Genomic DNA, 21,710 nt, shown 5'->3' with positions numbered 1-21,710 from the left:
TTGTTTATTGGGTTTTTAAGCCATAGTTATATATTCTAAACGGGGATAATTAGGAAATGTTTGATATTGAACTTTAGTCATGCTTATAGACTTTGCATGGCTATATTTTTTTTATTTCCATTCCTAGACATTCACATGAGAACCATGAGATGAGTGTTAAAAACTATTATGAATCGGCACTTAGGATCAAAACTGTTAGAATTTAGGTCAGTTATTCCATCCTATCTCCCTTTTCTCTTTTTTGCTTTATAAATGGCACTTTAGGCATTACAACTGGTTTACAGCAACTGGCATAGTTTTATTTGGGGTTTGATTCTGATGTTAAGATGGTCCCGTGGGCTTGGTCTTTGCAGGTGTCATGTGAGATAATAACAAGAGCTAACAGTGCCATGTTGACTTGGCCAGTGCAATAGCTGAAGCCAAAAAGCAGAACCATTACATCTCGATGGAGTTGAAAATGGAAATATTCAGTACTTACCATGATGATTCGCTACCACCTGTCACAGTTCTTTGCTGCTACTTTTGCTTCAGGTGAGGGGATATGTATACTATTGAAGTATGAGATAAGCATAGTGTCTCAAATTATGAAGGATACTGAATCACAGTTGAGCTAAAAGTTGTGTTAGAAGACAATTTTTATTCAAAGTTTAAGACTTTGTTTTCCTTCAGTGTTACCTATGTAAACATTTGCTTGATAAGTTTTTAAATCTTCAGGTTTTGAAATCCAAGGGGTATATTGGGGGCAAAGAAGACAGATGGGAAGATGATGGATTCTTGGGCTTCACTTGTCTGTAATGGTCTTTGAAGTAAGTAGCATGAGATTATGGTAATGTTTCCATAATCATGTCTTATGCAAAATATTAATTTAGGACATAACCTGACTTAAGGACTTGATTTGTCAGGAGCATCAGTTGGGGAGAAGGGATCAAAGTGTGTAAGGCAACTAGGAAGATTCAAATGTACCAGGACTCCTGTATTCAAACCTGAAAGTTTCTCAGGCTAGATTATATATAAATGGGCTTTAACTTTGAAATGCACACTGACATAAAGCATTTCAAGGCTAATACCACATTTCTCCTTGGACTTTGTACGTCCCCACCCCAGACATGTTTTGACAGTGATATGAATTACCTATATGGCCTAGGGATAGTTTCTTTATCATAGCTCTTTTTCAGTGGGCTTTATGTGCAAAACTAAGGCCTATGGTTTGAGCAGAAGTGGTTTTTCCACAGCATGAAATTACAAAGGAAAAAACTGCAATATAGGTGAAGTGACTTCCTAGTTAAGATAATGGACCCTAAAACTAGGCTTCTTCATCTGTAAGTAATGATAAAAAAAAACCTGGCACTTGATGTTCTGTATTAAATTTTTTAAGGACTTAATTTTAGGTTCACAGCAAAGTTGAGAAAGAAGTGCAGAGATTTCCCATGCACCCTCTTCATCCACACCACATATGTTGCTGTATTACCAACGTCGACCACTAGAGTGATAACATTTTGTTAAAGTTGATGAGCCTGTATTAACAAAGTCCATAAATTATAGTCAACCATTGGTGTTTTCTGTGAGTTTGCACAAATCTATAGTGATAAATCCATCATCATATACAACTGCCAACTACTGACCTTTTTACTGCTGCTATAATTTTTCCTTTTCCAAAATGTTACATGTGGAATTGTGCAGTACATATGCAACCTTCTCAGATTGGCTTCTTACAGTTAGTAATCACTTAAGTTTTCTTCATGCCTTTTCATGGCTTGACAGTTCATTTTTTTTACTCTTGAATAATCCATTTTCTGGATGTGCCACAGTTTATTCCGTACACCTACTGAAGGATATCTTGGTTGCTTGCAAATTTGGGTGGTTATGAATAAAGCTGTTAGAAACATTAGCAGATTTGTGTGGAATTAAGTTTTCAACTCTTGGGTAGGTAATATGTAAGAATATATATTTGGTTTTGTAAGAAATCATCAAATTTGTCCAAAATGGTTGTACAATTTTGCATTTTTACAGCATTGAAAGAGTTTCTATTCCACATCTTCACCAGTATTTGATATCAGTGTTCCAGGTTTTGGCTATTCAAATAGGCGTGCGGTTAAATCTCATCATGGTAACTTGATGAATCTTTAGTATTAATTTGCAATCTGTTTGTGTATCTTTGATGTGGTGTCTAATAAGCTCTTTGGCCCAGTAGTTTGTTTTCCTACTGAGTTTTTTAAGAGTTCTTTCTGTATCTTGGATAACAGTTCTTTATCAGATGTGTCTTGCAATCTGTAGTTTGTTCTCAGGCTATTACTAATTTTAATATCCTAGCGTAATGATTTCTAGAACATAGAAATTTTTTTTTTTAATTTTCTTTATTTGGTTATTTGGGGGCTGCACTAGGTGTTCCTTGCCTCGAGGCTTTGTCTAGTTGCGCTGGCCTGGGGGCTACTCTCTTGTGGTGCCCAGCTTCTCACTGCGGTGGCTTTTCTCCTTGCAGAGCACAGGCTCTCAGTGCGTGTTGCCCTGGCGTCAGCAGTTGTGGTGCACAGGTTTAGTTGCCCTTTGGCATGTGGGGTCTTCCCAGACCGGGGATTGAACCTTTGTCCTTTGCATTGGCAGGCGGGTTGTTAACCACTGGACCACCAGGGAAGCCCTAGAAAATTTTTTGATAACAGGATTAGTTACATTAAGTTGTATAATGAAAAGGTAAAGATCTGTAACTTTCAGTTTTAAGTGATGAGAATCATTCTTTTCAGTCGCATTAAATCAAATTCTTTGCTAATAGTGGGCAAAAGTCTACTAAGTAATATAACAGCATATTAAGCATATTAGTTATGATTGTATTTTTTGAATTGGTAATATATTCACAGGGTTTGAATTCATTGATACACATTGAGAAGCAAAGCAGCTTTCATCTTGTTGCATATGCCCCGTTCCAAAGATAAGTTTTAGGTCACTGTCATAACTTGGAAAGTTTATCTCCTCTGTGTCATGTAAATGTTTGTGTACAGAGACTTAATTTGACTCATTTGCTTAAACATTTGAAGGCAAAGTTACAGTGAATTTTGTTCATAAATTTAGCTTATAATATTGGAGGGAATGATGGGTGTGGTTTCTGATTGATCAGCAGTAAGATTATATAGCCTTAAATTAGATAGAAAGGTTTCCATGGGCAAAGCAGTGTGTTAACAAGTAATTTGAAATTTGATAAAACAGTTTCTTATGTTTGTCCAGTCTGCTTTAAAGCAAATGTGCATATACAACAATACAGAAGTGCTGTTTAATGCTTATTACTATTTTCACACACAAACTCTGGTTTTTAATTCATATGAAAGCAAAGAGCATTATTTTGTGTTTTTCCCTAGGGTGCATTTCTGTTCTAGAAGTAAAACCAGTTTGTGGCATTTTGTTTACAACTAAGGACTCTTTCCTTTCTGGGATAGGTACTGACTTGTGATTGTACTTCACCCGTGATACTTAAGTAAGCAGCAAGATGACAGAAGGTATATGTTACTTTCTAGTTGGTTAACAGTCTGGTTTGAGTATATTTTTTGCTGACAGTTTTGATTGAAATAGTCACCACATAACCTCAAATTACATATATGAAACCATCAATAACACACCAAGGCTGTTCATGAATTCAGTTGAGTCGCTCAGTTATGTCCGACTCTTTGTGACACTAGACCACAGCATGCCAGGCCTCCCTGTCCATCCCAACTCCCAGAGTTGACTCAAATTCATCTCCGTTGAGTGGGTGATGCCATCCAACCATCTCATCCTCTGTCAGCCCCTTCTGCCCTCAAACTTTCCCAACATCAGGGTCTTTTCCGATGAGCCTGTTCTTCGCGTCAGGTGTCCAAAGTACTGGAGCTTCAGCATCAGTTCACTTCAGTCACTCAGTCATGCCCGACTCTTTGGGACTCCATGAATCTCAGCACGCCAGGCCTCCCTGTTCATCACGAACTCCCAGAGTCCACCCAAACCCATGTCCGTTGAGTCGGTGATGCCATCCAACCATCTCATTCTCTGTTGGCCCCTTCTGCCTTCAGTCTTCTCCAGTGAGTCAGTTCTTTGCATCAAGTGGCCAAAGTATTGGACTTTCAGCTTCAACAGTAGTCTTACCAATGAACACTATGACTGAGCTCCTTTAGGATGGACTGGTTGGATGTCCTTGCAGTCCAAGGAACTCTCAAGAGTCTTCCCCAAAACCACAGTTCAAAAGCATCAATTCTTTGGCACTCAGCTTTCTTTATAGTCCAACTTTCACATCCATGCATGACGACTGGGAAAGCCAAAGCCTTGACTAGACAGACCTTTGTTGGCAAAGTAACGGCTCTACTTAATATGCTGTCTAGGTTGGTCATAACTCCTTCCAAGGAGTAAGCGTCTTTTAATTTCATGACTGAAATCACCGTCTGCAGCAATTTTGGAGCCCAGAAAAATAAAGTCAGCCACTGTTTCCCCATCATTTGCCGTGAAGTGATGGGACCAGATCCCATGATCTTAGTTTTCTGAATACTGAGCTTTAAGCCAACTTTTTCACTCTCCTCTTTCACTGTCATCAAGAGGTTCTTCAGTTCTTTACTTTCTGCCACGAGGGTAGGGTCATCTGCATATCTGAGGTTATTGATATTTCTCCCAGCAATCTTGATTCCAGTTTGTGCTTCCTCCAACCCAGAGTTTCTCATGATGTAGTTTAATAAGCTGCATATAAGTTAAATAAGCAGGGTGACAATATACAGCCATGACGTACTCCTTTTCCTATTTGAAACCAGTCTGTTGTTCCATGTCCAGTTCTAACTGTTGCTTCCTGACCTGCATATAGGTTTCTCAAGAGGCAGGTCAGGTGGTCTGGTATTCCCATCTGTTTCAGAATTTTCCACAGTTGATTGTGACCCACACAGTCAAAGGCTTTGGCATAGTCAATAAAGCAGAAATAGATGTTTTTCTGGAACTCTCTTGCTTTTTTGATGATCCAGCGGATGTTGGCAATTTGATCTCTGGTTCCTCTGCCTTTTCTTTTTTTTTATTTTATTTTATTTTATTTTTTTATTAAATTTTAAAATCTTTAATTCTTACATGTGTTCCCAAACTCTGCCTTTTCTAAAACCAGCTTGAACATCAGGAAGTTCACGGTTCATGTATTGCTGAAGCCTGGCTTGGAGAATTTTGAGCATTACTTTACTAGCATGTGAAATGAGTGCAATTGTGCGGTAGTTTGAGCCTTCTTTGGCATTACCTTTCTTTGGGATTGGAATGAAAACTGACCTTTTCCAGTCCTGTGGCCACTGCTGAGTTTTCCAAATTTGCTGGCATACTAAGTGCAGCACTTTCACAGCATCATCTTTTAGGATTTGAAATAGCTCAACTGGAATTCCATCACCTCCATCTACTAGCTTTGTAGTGATGCTTCCTAAGGCCCACTTGACTTAACATTCCAGGATGTCTGGCTCTAGGTGAGTGATCACACCATCATGATTATCTGGGTCGTGAAGATCTTTTTTGTATAGTTCTGTGTATTCTTGCCAGCTCTTAATATCTTCTGCTTCAGTTAGGTCCATACCATTTCTGTCCTTTATCAAGCCCATCTTTGCATGAAATGTTCCCTTGGTATCTCAATTTTCTTGAAGAGATCTCTAGTCTTTCCCATTCTGTTGTTTTCCTCTATTTCTTTGCATTGATCATGAGGAAGGTTTTCTTATCTCTCCTTGCTATTCTTTGGAACTCTGTATTCAGATGGTTATATCTTTCCTTTTCTCCTTTGCTTTTTCGCTTTGCTGCTTTTCACAGCTATTTGTAAGGCCTTCCCAGACAGCCATTTTGCTTTTTTACATTTCTTTTTCTTGGGGATAGTCTTTTATCTTTGTCTCCTGTACAATGTCACGAACCTCCGTCCATAGTTCATCAGGTAGTCTATCAGATCTAGTCCCTTAAATCTATTTATCACTTCCACTGTATGATCATCGGCCATTTGATGTAAGTCATAACTGAATGATGTAATGGTTTTCCCTACTTTCTTCAATTTCAGTCTGAATTTGGCAATAAGGAGCTCATGATCTGAGCCACAGTCAGCTCACGATCTTGTTTTTGCTGACTGTATAGAGCTCCACATTTGTCTGCAAAGAATATAATCAATCTGATTTCGGTATTGACCACCTGGTAATGTCCATGTGTAGTCTTCTCTTATGTTATTGGAAGAGGGTATTCAGGAATTAGGGTAAAAGTCTACTCAGAAATGAATAAGAAATCTTTCTAACATTTCTTAAATTTTAGTTGAATGCAAAAACTGTTTACGAAACAGCAATTACTTGAGCACTTTTTCTTTTGGAGTTAGGAGTCAGGCAGAAAAAATATAAACTAGCCTAGATGAACTCAGCTTGAACCTCAGCATCTTGAGGAATTTGTGTATATGGTGGTTTAGTCACTAAGTCGTGTCCGACCATTGTGACTCCATGGATGTAGCCTGGCAGGCTCCTCTGTCTGTGGTATTCTCCAGGCAAGAATAATGGAGTGGGTTGCCATTTCCTTCTCTAGGGGATCTTTCTGACCCAGGAATCGAACCCAGGTCTCCTGAACTGCAGGCAGATTCTTTACTGACTGAGCTATGAAGGAAGCCCTAATTTGTGTGTATAACCCACAGCAAATTAAAAAATAATAGCTAATTCTTACTATGTTAAAAGCTTCTGTTCTCTTGTCCCCTCCTCATTACTAAAAAAAAATGCATTCAAGCATGCAAATTAGAATACCAATCAAATATGACTTAGAGTTTCTTTAAGCATTTCTTAAAAAAAGAAAAACAAAACTTATCTACCCTGATGTGCTGGTTCCATGTCCAAACCTATGAGAAAAGTACTTCCTTACTAGAGTGATGTTTCTTAAGGTATTCCTCCCCTAGACATAGCTCATGTGCTTAGAAATATCACATGTACTAAAAATAATTGGCTTCTAATATCTTGTACTAAACAATACTGTCAATATAATTCTGTAAAAAATTTTAAAATAGGAAGTTAGTATGCTCCCCTACCCATTAGCCTCTAGCATCTATGTCATTTAAGTGGCTGCTAAAATTATCCATGTTTGAATACTTTTCATTACTAGCTATTCTGTGGTTTATTTGGTTGGCATGAAAATGAGATTGAATATTCAAGATAACCAGTTTTTTCGGTGGCTAGATTATGTATCAGGTGACAGAAACATCAGACTTCTGAAATTTATCAAAGTGATAACACCTGTTAAAATGCAGTCAACAGGCATCAAGATATGCATTCATATTCATGCATGGCCCTTTAGCAGTCAAGAGATGGGCATGTTAATTTGGATTTTTGATTAAAAGAAGGTGAGGCTTTTAAAGTTGATGAAGAGTAGCACTTTTTAGTTGGTTAATTGGAACCAAGAATTTTCTAGACTCTGAGAAAGATGTTTTTAAGGATCCTAGTATTACAGCTAACCAATGATCAAATCTGCCCAGTGATGTACAACCCTTGGAAAGACCCCATACTGTATTGAAAGTAATGTTTAATACTGAATCAAGCATTTCAAACTTTGCAGGAAAGTTACCTTGTTCAGTGTCATGTATTGTAAAGCTTAAGGACAAATGGCTGCTTTTTTAATGAGCTGGATGTATGACATGTAGTAGAAACCAAATAAAACAGACCTATTAAAATTGTTACAAAAGGGTTCTCATACGTTTTATCTGGGAAGCTATGTCATCCTTTACTGAGAACTGAGAGGAGCCAATAAATTATGTTTGACATTGAGCTTCTCCTTATGTCTGAGACGTGCTGTGTGAGCAGGAATAGTGAAGCATGCATCATTTCTGCTTTCAAGAAGCTTATGATGTACTATATTAGGTAAGAATGATCTCAATTACTACATTGGCCATGTTGATTCTATAACTGAGAATGTATATTTGAGTTTTAGAAGGATGAGTGGTTAGAATTAATGTTGGATATCATCCGATATATGTCATTACTTGAAAATTTGTCACTGTTGTAAGTGGAAAGTAAATTTTTCATTCCAAGGTGGGAAAACTGGAGTAGGTGGTGGTTAGATAATAGCATTAAAGTTAGTTCAGGTTTGTAACTGAAAAAGTGCCACTCTGGAAAAGTTACTTAATCTTGAGTAACTGAGTACCTTCACCTGTGCTATCTTTAAAGATTAAAGTGAGATTGACTATAACAGTAATGTCAAGTACTGTTAAGCACATTTTAAGTGCTTAATACAGAGTCAGTGTTTCATAGCTATACTTACATAGCTATATTTGAGGCCAGATTCTGATCTTTGCAGTGTAACAGTCATTTTACAATCAACTAAAATTCATTTGGTGGAATGGAAAGAAAACCCCACTGCTAGTTTCTCTCTGTAAGGCTGACAGTTCTTAAGCTGGGATACACATGTCCCTGGAACTGCATGCAAAGTCTGGAGTCTGTGTTTCTTGGCAGAATTTTCAAATTGATCCATGACTCAAAGATGACTCAGGATCTAAACAGCTTTCCTAGGAAGAACCTTGAGTATTTTAAGAGGGAGCTAGCTGTTATACAAGCCAGAAATAACAAATCGTTCAGACAATATTAAAAGAAAAGCAGAACCTTTTCTCTTGTTAGAGGCAGTAGCAATGGCTCCATGGGCAAAAGGAGGAAATGAATTCAGTTCAGTCGCTCATTCAGTATCTGACTCTGCGACCCCATGGACTGCAGCACACCAGACCTCCCTGTCCATTGCCAACTCCCGGAGTTTATTCAAACTCATGTGCATTGAGTCAGTGATGCCATCAAACCATCTCATCCTCTGTCGCCCCCTTCTCCTCCTACCTTCTATCTTTCCCAGCATCAAGGTCTTTTCCAATTAAGTCAGTTCTTCGCATCAGATGGCCAAAGTATTGGAGCTTCAGCATCAGTCTTTCCAGTGAATATTCAGGACTGGTTTCCATTAGGATGGACTGGTTGGGTCTCCTTGCAGTCCAAGGGACTCTGAAGAGTCCTCCAACACCACAGTTCTAAAGCATCAATTCTTTGGCACTCAGCTTTCTTTATAGTCCAACTCTCAACATCCATACATGAATTGGTAGGTCACAAACAGTTCTCCAGTCTTCTAAAAAATAATCTTTCTTTGCCATTTTAAATTTGCTTTTCCCTGATACCCCTGTCCTGCTCATCCCAAAACCAGTCTAGGGCCTTATGACATCATGCTTTGCATGATACACATTCTTGCAAGCCAAGAAATGAGAGTTTCAAGCACGTTATCTTAACATAGTGATTGTCTTAACCTTATAAGTCCTACTGTCCTCTCACAGCATTAGCTGAAATTGTAATATGTGCTGGAGAGAAACTAAAGCATCTTTATGAAGTTGAAAGTTACTCAGGATAATAGCACTTTATTACTGAGTGAATCCTCTTCTTGTGCATATTATCTCCCTGAACCAATATCCCAGCCTGTTATTGCTGGAAGAATGTCTTAGAATCAATCTTTGAAACTCTTCTAATGCTTCTTTCCCAGTCAATTGATTTAGACACAGAAGATGGATGAGATTTGCCTAAATCATGCCTAAGAGTAGCAAGATGGCCTAAATCTTTTACCACAGTTATTCCCAAACCTGTGGATCACCAAAATCAAAACAGCAACAGCAAAAACACATACTTGGGTCTCAATTTTTGGTAAATCAGAATATCTGGGAGAATCTGTATTTTTGACAGTTCTCCCCTACATGATTTTATTAAATCAGATTTGGAAAACACTGTTTAGAATATATGTCTCCTCTCACACAAAATAACCCATGATGTATAAATAGGGGTGAGTTTGAACAGTTCAGGGTCTCCTTCACTGAACTATTACAAATGGAGCTTTCTGTTTCTATTATCATCTCCACTTTAAAGCACTGGTACATGTTGCTTCTTTTAGAACTCTTGTATTTTCTACCCATGATTCCTAATACCATGTTAAAGAGTATTTGCAAAATACTAAGGTAAAAGCAGATCCATTTTAGTTGTAATCCCATGGTTCCTTAATATGTGGCTCAGACATTTCACCTGGAAAATCCTTCCCGAGAGTAACAACTTAATCACGTTGTCTTTGGAGTTCTGTGAAACTCAACAATAAAACTCAATAAATGCCTATGCTTTAAAGGCTTTGATGCCTGTCTACCAATCTCACTTTAAAATTCATTGGTGGCACTTGCTGGCTCTTCTACAACTTCTCTGCTTGGGTATGTGTGTGCTCAGTCGTGTCTGACTTTTTGTGACTCCATGGACTGTAGCCTGCCAGGCTTCTCTGTCCATGGGATTTTCCAGGCAAGAATGGAGTGGGTTGCCATTTCCTACTCCAGGGGATCTTCCTGATCCAGGAATCAAACCAGTGTCTCCTCCATTGGCAGGTGGGTTCTTTACCATTGCACTGTCTGTACCCACCAGAGAAGTTGGCTTTTCTACAACTTCTCTGCCTGAGTACCCCTTTCTTTTTACCTGATATTTTACCTTACTTACTTACTTGTGCCCTGATAACACTATTTGCCAACCAGCCTTGCAGGAAGGTATTTAAAGCTGTAGCTGAAAAAAAATAAGATGTAGTTGCACTTCTCCAGGTCTGGAGAAGAGTTAAGGAATGGCAGTGGGAATAAAAGTTTCATTAATATTTTTCCTCTTCATTGTGTGAATTCTTGAGAAAGGTTTAGCAAGATCCAAGACAAGGAAATCAGACAGCTCCCAGCATACCTACTGTCAGTGCTCCCTGGTACAACTTCAGAATCTTATCAAAAGCATATTCAGAACAGTAGATACCCATTTATGTAAGTATACATAATCAAAGGGTAGATATGAATATGCAGTCACTACTAAGGTCTTGACTTCATCTCTCTAAATGCAACCCAGGGTCACATGAGCATATACTAAGGGAATACAGAAGAGTTACTAGATTGAGTTTTTGGTCCCGAGAGAGATGGGGCAGAGTCATTCAAAGAAGCGTGCCTCATGATCTTCTCAGAAACAGAGGAAGGGCCCCTGGGCTGGAGTGAGGTAGAGGTGACTTTAACTGAAGAGGCTGGGCATCCTTAGATAATGTGTCTTAAAGAGGAACATAGTGAGAAAATATCAAGAACCTTGAAATTATGCTCAACTCATTGCTTCAGTTCTTAACAGCAGTGTGGTTTGGAGCATATTACTTAACCCCTATCTTTCTTTCAGTGGGAAAATGGGCCTAACAAGACAACTTTATGGGTTGTTATCCCAATTAAATGAAACAAAATCTAAAGAGGTGAGCACAACATTTAGCACAGAACTGATGCTGATGCTTAAAAATATTTGCACCCTTTCTTTGCCATTGCACCTTCACTCTTCCTTCCCTCATCAACCCTAATTATCTCAACCAAGTTAAGATCAGAGCTGGAAAGGAGTGGAGGAGATATCAAAGTTAAGCTCTCAATGATTATTATAAAAGCAGAATGGTTTATCTCCCTCCTGTGGAAGAGAAAGTGCTATTAATACAACAGTTGAGATGAATTCTGGTAGTGAAATCCCTCAGATTGATACTTGTCTAAGTCAGGTTACCTATGTTGCAAGAATATGTCATCAGCTGTAGCCCAAGATGGATGGATTTGTGGGGGTCTGGGGAAGATATAAGGTATCTTCTGCAAGGTATTTGGAAGGATTCTGAGGCCCCTCCTGCAAGGAGCAGCAGACTTAAGAAGTGGTTTACATAGTGGCAAGTGCAGACAGAGTAGGTGGAATGACCACATAGGAGCCAATAGAGTTCTCCTTGAGGTAAGAAGTGTAATGACTCTGGGGACCTCCCGAGAGAAGGTTGAGATGAGAAGCATAATGACTTTGGGGACCTCCTGAGAGAAGGTAGAGATGAGCTATTAGGCAGTATTGTTTTCTTGGTATTTTTTGACCTAAGTATTTGCTATGTGCTAGGCCATCTTGTAATTTAGGTTTACAGCACTTCCTTGGTGACCTGATACATGGACTGCAAATGAACTTCATTGTAACCTGTTGTAAATTATCTGTAGCTGACTAGTATATATACCAGTATATACTATAGTCCCATGAATTGAGTTGAACTAGATTTGACTTTATGTGCCAAACCAGAGCTGACTTGTTTAAAAATTCCTCTTTATCTTTTCTTGCTTTGAGAATTGTATGACAGTGCATAAATATTTGAACACAACAAATTTAATGTGACATTTTCTACCTGTACTGTCAACATTGAGCCAATGAGATTTGTTGAGTTCATTTCATTTGGTCTATTAGAGAATCCTAGGATTTGAAAACAGTAGTTAATCACTTCTGTAGCAAAGTTAGGTCAATAATAAAACAGTAAAAAGCCAAGAGTAACACATTCATGGAGTCAGGACCCCATTATAGTATCACAGTGTTTCTTCAGTAATGAACTGACAATGATTTGGTCTCAGATTTTAGCAGATATAATATGAAGGATAATTCCAAAAGCAGTCAAATAATTATCAGCACCAGTATCTATATGAAGGAAGAATAAGAGGTGATAGTGTAAAACATAATTTTTGATATTTTTCTTTTCTTTAGCTGAAGATTCTGAATTATAAAAATGTTTTCCCAGAGTTGAACTCAAATGTCTATTTACATGTTTTTCACCTCCACTAATTTGCAAGTTCCTTATACCCAACTTTGTATCACCAATGTCTAAGTGCCTGTACACAGCAGGAGCCCAAAGATGGTACATCTCTCCTAAAGATCAATTTCTTTGCAAATCAAGTGTACAAAGTTTCCTAGGGCTTCCATAACAAATTACTACAAATTTGGTGCCTTCAAACAATAGAAGTTTATTCTGTCACAGTTCTTGAGGCTACAAGTCTGAAACTGAGTTGTCAGCAAGATTGGTTCCTTATGGAGGCTCTGAGGGAGAAGCCAACCTATGCCTCACTCCTGGCTTCTGATAGGTGTCGGCAGTCCTTGACATTCCCTGACTTGAACCATTCCAGTCTCTGCCTCTTGACTTCACGTGGCCTTCTTTCTTGCTATGTGTCCAAATTTCTCTTTCCTTTCTCTTACAAAGATGACAGTCATTGGATGTAGAGACCATCCTAACCCAGTATGACCTTTTTTAACTTGATCTTCTGAATAAGATCACAATAGGTTCCAGGGATTAGGACATAAATGTGTCTTTTTGGGAGACACAATTCAACCCACTCCATAAAAGACATGACTAAGGATTAGAATACATTTTCAAGGATTAGAATAACTTTCCAAGGAGTCTTGCTTTATTATGATGCAGAAAAAACAATTATGTTGACTGTGATCCAGATATGATTTTTACATGAATATTAGTTATCAAGACTTTATTAACAATCTTCCCACAGATAAAAATTATATTAATACAGTTTCCTTGACATGATAGATTCATAAAGAAACCAGTATCTCTCTTTGAGATTATCATGATGATTCTAAAAATGTTCATTTCCTTCTGGTTGTGGAAAACATTGGCATTTATTTTCAATGTTGACACATATTTTGAAGGATTCAGAAGAAAATGATCTCTGGCTACATGGCAGCAAAAGTGCTGCCTTGCTCACCATCCCAGTTCCTCTTCCCCAGCACACGGGAAGACAGTTCTTCTCAAGGTTCCTTGCAGACATGCGTCACTATCTGACTAACAAACTAGGCAGAACTACAGCAAGCCACTTCTAAATTTAGCCCTTGAAACATTCTGCTTAAGCCTCCTTCCTCCCCTTTCCCTGTTAGGATGACTCTGGGCCACATTTTCCAGTAGCACAGTTACCAGATGAAGGAGGGCTACCTGGACTTATCCCAGTGGGACAAGAGTAATGAATGAAGTTGTACTAGTGCCTCATGGCCCAGCTCGCTAAGGCAACTCTGGCTCATGCAAGTATATAACACCATCTAACTCAAAGAAAACAGAGTGATGCATTTAAAGCTCTTTGAATACAAGGACTGACTGAGATGAATTTATATTTCTAGCATTGTTCATTGTGATGTTTGTTTTTCTTTATAGCAGAAATCAATCTTCAAGAGCTAGTATGTATAATTTTTTCCAGCTATCATGCTATTTGTAATGAAAATTCATTGTTTGGCATCTTATAATTTTTAACTACTTAAAAGGAACAGAAAAATAAGCAGCAACAACAAATGCAAAAAACAGTGAGTGCCTCCCATGTCATGCTCTCTCTCATTAAATAGGTAATAGAAATATTTACTTTATTTTTGGATGTGCTGGGTCTTTGTCCCTGTGTGCAGACTTTCTCATTGCAGTGAGGGAGGGCTATTCTTCCTTGCAATGCACAGGCTTCTCATTATAGTAGCTTCTCTTGTTGTGGAACACAGGCCCTAGGTGCATGGACTTAAACAGTTGCAGCATGCAGGCTCAGTAGTTGTAGCACACAGGATTTAGTTGCTCTGAGGCATCTGGAATATTCCCAGACCAGAAATCAAACCTATGGCCCCTGCATTAGCACCAGGGAAGTCATGGAACATAATTACTTTAGAGGACAAGATAGTGATAGTGCTCTCTAGGTTTTGGAAACTAACTTATAAAGTTCCCAAAACACCCTGCAATATCCACCAGGGAGTAATTGGTTATTTTTTTTATGAAAAGGTTCAGTTCAATTCAATTCAGTCGCTCAGTCATGTCCAACTCTTTGCAACCCCATAGAATACAGCACGCCAGGCTTTCCCTGTCCATCATCAACTCCCAGAGCCTACTCAGACTCATGTCCATCGCGTTGATGATGCCACCTAACCATATCATCCTCTCTTCCCAAATTGAATCTTTACCAGCATGAAGGTCTTTTCTAGTGAGTCAGTTCTTCTCATCAGGGGGCCCAAGTATTGGAGTTTCAGCTTCAGCATTAGTCCTTCCAATGAATATTCAGGACTGATTTCCTTTAGGATAGACTGATTGAATCTCCTTGAAGTCCAAGGGATTCTCAAGTGTCTTCTCCAACACCACAGTTCAAAAGCATTAATTCTTTGGCACTCAGCTTTCCTTATAGTCCAACTCTCACATCCATACATGACTACTAGAAAAACCATAGCTTTGACTAGGCAGACCTTTGTTGGCAAAGTAATGTCTCTGCTTTTTAATAAGCTGCCTAGGTTGGTCATAGCCTTCCTTCCAAGGAGCAAGCGTCTTTTAATTTCATGGCTGTAGCCACCATCTGCAGTGATTTTGGAGCCCCCCAAAATAAAGTCTGTCACTGTTTCCATTGTTTCCCAGTCTATTTGCCATGAAGTGATGGAACTGGATGCCATGATCTTATTTTTCTGTATGTTGAGTTTTAAGCCAACTTTTTCACTCTCCTCTTTCACTTTCATCAAGAGGCTCTTTAGTTCTTCTTCACTTTCTGCCGTAAGGGTGGTGTCATCTTTGTATTTGAGGTTATTGATGTTTCTCCTGGCAATCTTGATTCCAGCTTATGCTTCATCCAGCCCGGCATTTTGCATGATGTACTCCGCATAGAAGTTAAATAAGCAAGGTGACAATATGCAGCCTTGACGTACTCTATCGCCGATTTGGAACCAGTCTGTTGTTCCATGTTCAATTCTAAGTGTGGCTTCTTGATCCAAATACAGATTTCTCAGAAGGCAGGTCAGGTGGTCTGGTATTCCCATCTCTTGAAGAATTTTCCACAGTTGGTTGTGATCCACACAGTCAAAGGCTTTGGCATAGTCAATATACCTGAAGTAGTTGTTTTTCTGAAACTCTCTTGCTTTTTCAATGATCCAGCGGATGTTGGCAATTTGATCTGGCTTCTCTGCCTTTTCTTTCTTTTTAATTTAAATTTCTTTATTTTAATTGGAGGCTAATTACTTTACAGGATTGTATTGGTTTTGCCATACATCAACATGAATCCGCCATGGGTGTCTCTGCCTTTTCTAAATCCAGCTTGAATATCTGGAAGTTCATAGTTCACATATGGTTGAAGCCTGGCTTGAAGAATTTTGAACATTACTTTGCTAGTGTGTGAGATGAGTGCAATTGTGCAGTAATTTTTATATTGTTTGATATTGCCTTTCTTTGGGACTGGAATGAAAACTGACCTTTTCCAGTCCTGTGGCCACTGCTGAGTTTTCCAAATTTGCTGACATATTGAGTGCAGCACTTTCACAGCATCATCTTTTAGGATTTGAAATAACTCAACTGGAATTCCATCACCTCTACTAGCTTTGTTTGTCGTGATGCTTCCTAAGGCCCACTTGACTTTGTATTCCAGGATGTCTGGCTTTAGGTGAATGATCACACCATCGTGGTTATCTGGGTCATGAAGATGTTTTTTTGTATAATTCTTCTGTGTATTCTTGACAGCTCTTCTTAATATCTTCTGCTTCTGTTAGGTCCATACCATTTCTGTCCTTTATTGTGCCCACTTTTGCATGAAATATTCCCTTGATATCTCTAATTTTCTTGAAGAACTCTCTATCTATACACAGGACTCTCTATGCACAGAAAATAAATTATCTAGAAGAAAACTCACAAATTTAGAAAATAGTCTTAAAAGGATGGAAAATGACCCCATTCTAGACTGATCCAGAGCAGCAGCTGTTTTATGACTAACCAGACCCAGAATGTAGTAGGAGAGTTTACAACTGGATGTCTTGGTAAGTACCAAATCCATGTGTGACTGTTGGGACAATTAGGGGAGGAGGTTTAGTGGGCTGTGCAGACAGGGGAATTTTAACCAAATGACTAGAGAAGTAAAAAGAACAATTATAACTGACAGATCTGAACAGCCGGCTCAGATAATCTAAAAATGAGTCAGACCTTCAGTCTGATGACAACTTTGACAAGACTTTTGGAAGTGACAACAAATGGAAGCTTTTTGCATCTAGATCAACATAACTGTTAATTAGAGCCCCCAAGGGGTTGATGCGTTTAACAAATGTTTTATGTACATTTTCATTTTCAATGCTTCAATAAGTTGCTTGCTGATAAAAATATAACCTCATTTTCATATTCTTGTAATGGAAGACACTTCTTTAGAGCTCGGTAAATGATTCGAAGCGTGAGTCCAAAGTTGGTGGAGGTGAGAATGTTTTGTGTCTACTAGGTATGACAATAGTATGGTAAAGGTTTCGTAAAGACTGTGCTCCATTTGCAAACAAATTTTGCAAATTCCTTTGGAAAAATAAAAAAATAACTCCTATGCTGATTACAGCTCTTTCTCATCCAGGCCCCCCCAACTAATTTTTTTTAATCCATAAATGTGTTTGTTGCTGCTTTGTTAATTTCTTTCAAAATAGTATATAATCCAGTCTTACCTTTTTTCTCTTTAGACAGATTGGTGAGGTTTTTAAAGTATAGATTTAATAATACTTTGCTATTGTGTACAAGAATTTAAAAATTAATTAGCATGTCCTTAGCATTCAAAGTAACATTGCTAGAATTGGGAAATTTCAGAGGGCAGTGAAAGATGGGAGTAAGAATAATGTGAATCACTGGAGTGGGATCAGGAGCAGACCCTCTGAAAGTTTCTGTGTCATTTAGCCATCCTCTAGAAATAAGAAAGGATTTTTTTTTTAATTAAAAAAATTTTTGTTTTGTTTAGTTGCAGCATGCAGGATCTTTAGTTGTGTCATTTGAACTCTTAGTTTCAGCATGTGGGATCTAATTCCCCAACCACAGATTGAACCCTGGAGCCTTGTATTAGGAGCAAGGAGGAGTCTTAGCCACTGTACCACCAGGGAAGTCCCAAGAAAGAATTTTATTAAAAAGAAAGAAAACTTTTAGTCAATAATCAAGATATACTTTTCATAGAAATCTAAAATTCTTACTTAATTTTTAGTTAAATGTTTTAGCCCTCTTCCTCCATCCTTTGTAATGGTAAGAATAGAGAATGGTGAGACTCTATATCCCCCACTTCCCTTTGTGATGATTGGAAAATAAATGGTTCCCCAGAACAGTGTTGGAGAAAAAATTATTCATGACACTTGTCAAAGAATGGTAAGGCCAACTTAAACTCAGGGCCATTATGATAGGTAGGGACCACTGCAATGGATCCAACTCAAAGTACAAACGGGAAAAGTGGAAATTTGTAATCTAGCAACAGTAAATTGGGGGTGGGGGAGGTCAGTGAATAGAAATGAGTAAGAGGAAGGAGTGAGGGAAGATTCTGGTTAAACCAGCCCATCAGGATTCTTGCTGAAATGCAGGCTAGGGCAATCAGAGTGTGAGATTCTGGTTAAAATGATTTAGGATTTCTTATTAAAACGACAATGCATAGACAATAACAGAAGCCTAAAAGTCAAGGCCTATTTGAGAAGAGAGTGCACAGAAGCCTGACCGGAGTTTGGTTAAGGAGAGAATCTTCATCAGCGGACAGAAATGAACTGGGTCTCGAGAAAATCACAGGGTGCTTCTGGGTCTGTGAAGCAGCTCTGTGACCACAGACAGATTATTTTACCTCTGGACCCCTGAAAAATGGAAGGTCTACTTTAGATGGTATTCACCTTCTTTCCAGCTTTAACATCTGGAGACTCTGGAAGAGGTTGTTGTTCAGTCTCTCAGTCGTGTCTCATTCTTTGCAACCCCATGGACTGCAGTACCCCAGGCTTCCCTGTCCTTCACTGTCTCCCAGAGTTTGCTCAAACTCATGTCGATTGAGTCAATCGTGGCCTCCAACCATCTCATCCTCTGTCACCTCCTTCTCTCCTGCCTTCAATCTTTCCCAGCATCAGGATCTTTACCAATGAGTCAGCTCTTTACGTCAGGTGGCCAAAGTATTGGAGCTTCAGCTTCAGCATCAGTCCTTCCATTGAATATTCAGAACTGATTTCCTGGTTTGATCTCCTTGCTGTCCAAGAGACTCTCCAAAGTCTTCACTAGCGCAACTGGAAAGTATCAATTCTTCAGTGCTCATCTTTCTTTATGGTCCAACTCTCATCTGTACATGACTACTGGAAAAACCATAGCTTTGACTAGAAGGACCTTTGCTGGCAAAGTGATGTCTTTGCTTTTTAATATGCTGTCTAGGTTTATCATAGGTTTTTTTCCCAAGGAGCGAGCGTCTTTTAGTCCAAAAGAGGAGAAGGACCCTTATTTGCGCCTCATTTCCTCATAAATAGAAGGACAGAGTTAGAACTTGCAGAAAGTTAGAGGTTCAGCCATTAACCCTCTTCAGTGAAGCTTGCCTTTGGAATATTTGCTAGTCTTAAGGATCATCTGTGGCATTCTTCCTGGTCACAGACATCTCTGTCTAGACTTTCCTGCACTATCCACCAGCAAGATGAGTCTGTCATTTTGCTTTAAGCTTAACTATAGGTCAGTTCAAATTTAAGTACGTAATCTGGCAATGCCTACATCTTTCTGGAATGAATCAGTAAGCTTCGGGAGAGGGAAGTGAGAAGCACAGCGGGAGGTAAATGCATGTAAGTGGAATCAATAGTTTCACTGACCTCACAACGAGTCTATGAATTGAAAAGACAAAATTCTCCACAGTTTCATTTCTCGATTGAAATTCTGTGGAAGCGCCTGGATTCACTGAGGCTAGAAAAATATACCCATGAAATGAATTTCTGGTAACTGATTCTGACAGAACCAGAGGAATCATGTTTCAAATGCCTTGTTCTTCACAAAGGCCATGACTTCCTCACATGGTTTGTTTCACTGACAAATAGTTTCTCTCCTCAGACAGAGCTGAATCCCTCGTGTGTGAGAAGCCATTTGCAATTGGCTTTCTCAGGAGAGCCACTTGGCTACTACACATTTCTCTGAAGGGCCGCCTGCCTTTCCCTGAATGGATGCAGGATGCTGCCTCCAAGAGGAGGTGGAATCCATTGTTGTCCTTCCCCCACAGCAGCTCTTCTTGGGCTTTTAACTTAATCACTCTCCATTTCGAGACCTGAGTTCTCTCTCTTCCTCATTTTTCCATCAGTCACACAGCAGAACATATTCCTTTTCCAAATATCTCCAACCTTTGATCACTAATCTTCCCATTAGCTGTCAGTGAGAGGTCTATTAAATGTTCCATTCTTGAAATCCTTCTGATGAAGACAAATGAGAAATAAACTTGTTGTGAAATAGCTCCTAGAACATTTATGTCTCTCAATTTCTTTTACTTTCTCTCTGCTCTGAGGCTTAGATTTAGAATGTAGACTGGGTTTCAGTGACAGATGGCAGAGGATAATCTTTCATTTCGTCATAAAGTTCACCAGGAGAGGGGCTTGAAAAAAAGGACCTTTCTCTTGGAAAAGTGGTGGCTTCGGATGAAGTAGAAAAAGCGTCTCTTTTCTGATTTTCAAGATAGAGAACATGCCTTTCCTTTTAAGCTAACCCACCCTGCTAAATACCAAGTTGAGGCTGCCTTCTCCACTGTTTTATTTATGCTTTCTGTGAGTGCCTTGCACATTTTAATTAATGATGATTTGACTGCACTAGAGCTCTAAAAATAAATTAAAAAATTGGGCTATTAAAGATAATCCAATAAACAAACCCAAGAAAAGCTGTCTTCCACTGTTATTTGTTGATATTTTTACAGGGGACAGAAGATTAAATGAAATGCAATGCTGAAATTAATTTTCAAGGTTGATAAAGACAAAACATGTGATTTTTAAAATGTCTTTTAAATCTTATACTGACTAAGAAATTAATGGTCTATAATCAGATGAAGCATTTGTTTTATTCTTTGAGCAAGTTCAGCCAAAGAAGGTTGTGATTTAATGAACAAAGAATATGTGTACTAGGCATTAGAACAAGGCTAAGAGAATATCACTGAGACCAGTAGCTTCTGACTTTAATCAGTAGAAGACAAAGAAGCCCTCAAACACATTATATACTGGACAAGATCCTGGGTATTTTATGATTACCTAATAAAAATGAGAGTTAAGATGGTTCCAAATATGAAAGGAGGCAGATGGTTAGTTCAGATTGAAGGGAATGTTGAAGAATAAAAATCTTAACCTGGGCTGATGACTGGACATCCAAGTCACAACATGTTCAGATAAAACTCCTCACATTTGGGCTTCAGGGAAAAGTTGTAAAAGGGCACAAGATCATATGAAGAAGAATGGGCCTTTATGTGGCTTTAAATAATAGTGATGCCCATTCTCCTTCAGGTAGCTTCACATGATGGTAATGATTGGAGAATACATATATGTTATATGAAGGGAAACCTGGATTTCATTAGACTCAAGATCAGGGACAAACTATTTTTGCATATGTTAACAATCTCTCCTAAACTGCCCTCCTACATTGAAAGACTGACTCCAGAGAAGCTGATGAGCAAGAATAACCTCTGTCAACTGAAAAAGAATACATAAGCTAAAAGTTGAAAATTATGTTTTATTTGGGAACCTTAGCCCCAAGTTTCCCAAATAAAGGAAGATTATGGGCTTTGGGACTATAGCCCAGAGAATCAGCCTTCCATAGCTCTAAGGGACTGTTCTAAAAAGGTAAGGGAAGAGCCAGGATACATGGGAGTTTTAGATGGGAAAAAATCTGTAGTCAAATAACAAAAGATCCCTGCTATCAATAATTATGGGCTTCCCAGATGGCTCAGTGGTAAAGAATCTGCCTGCCAATGCTGGAGATGTGGGTTTGATCCTGGGTCAGGAAGATCCCCTGGAAAAGGAAATGGCTACCCACTCCAGTATTCTTATCTGAAAAATCCCATGGAGAGAGGGGCCTGGTGGGCTACAGTCTATGGGGTCGCTAAGAGTAGAATATTTCTTAGCAACTCAGTTCAGTTCAGTCGCTCAGTCGTGTCTGACTCTTTGCAACCCCATGAACCGCAGCATGCCAGGGCTCCCTGT

The sequence above is a fragment of the Capricornis sumatraensis genome, chromosome 6, assembly GCF_032405125.1.
Source record: "Capricornis sumatraensis isolate serow.1 chromosome 6, serow.2, whole genome shotgun sequence".
Taxonomy (NCBI): Eukaryota; Metazoa; Chordata; class Mammalia; order Artiodactyla; family Bovidae; genus Capricornis; species Capricornis sumatraensis.
Note: the sequence above shows the minus strand (reverse complement) of the source record.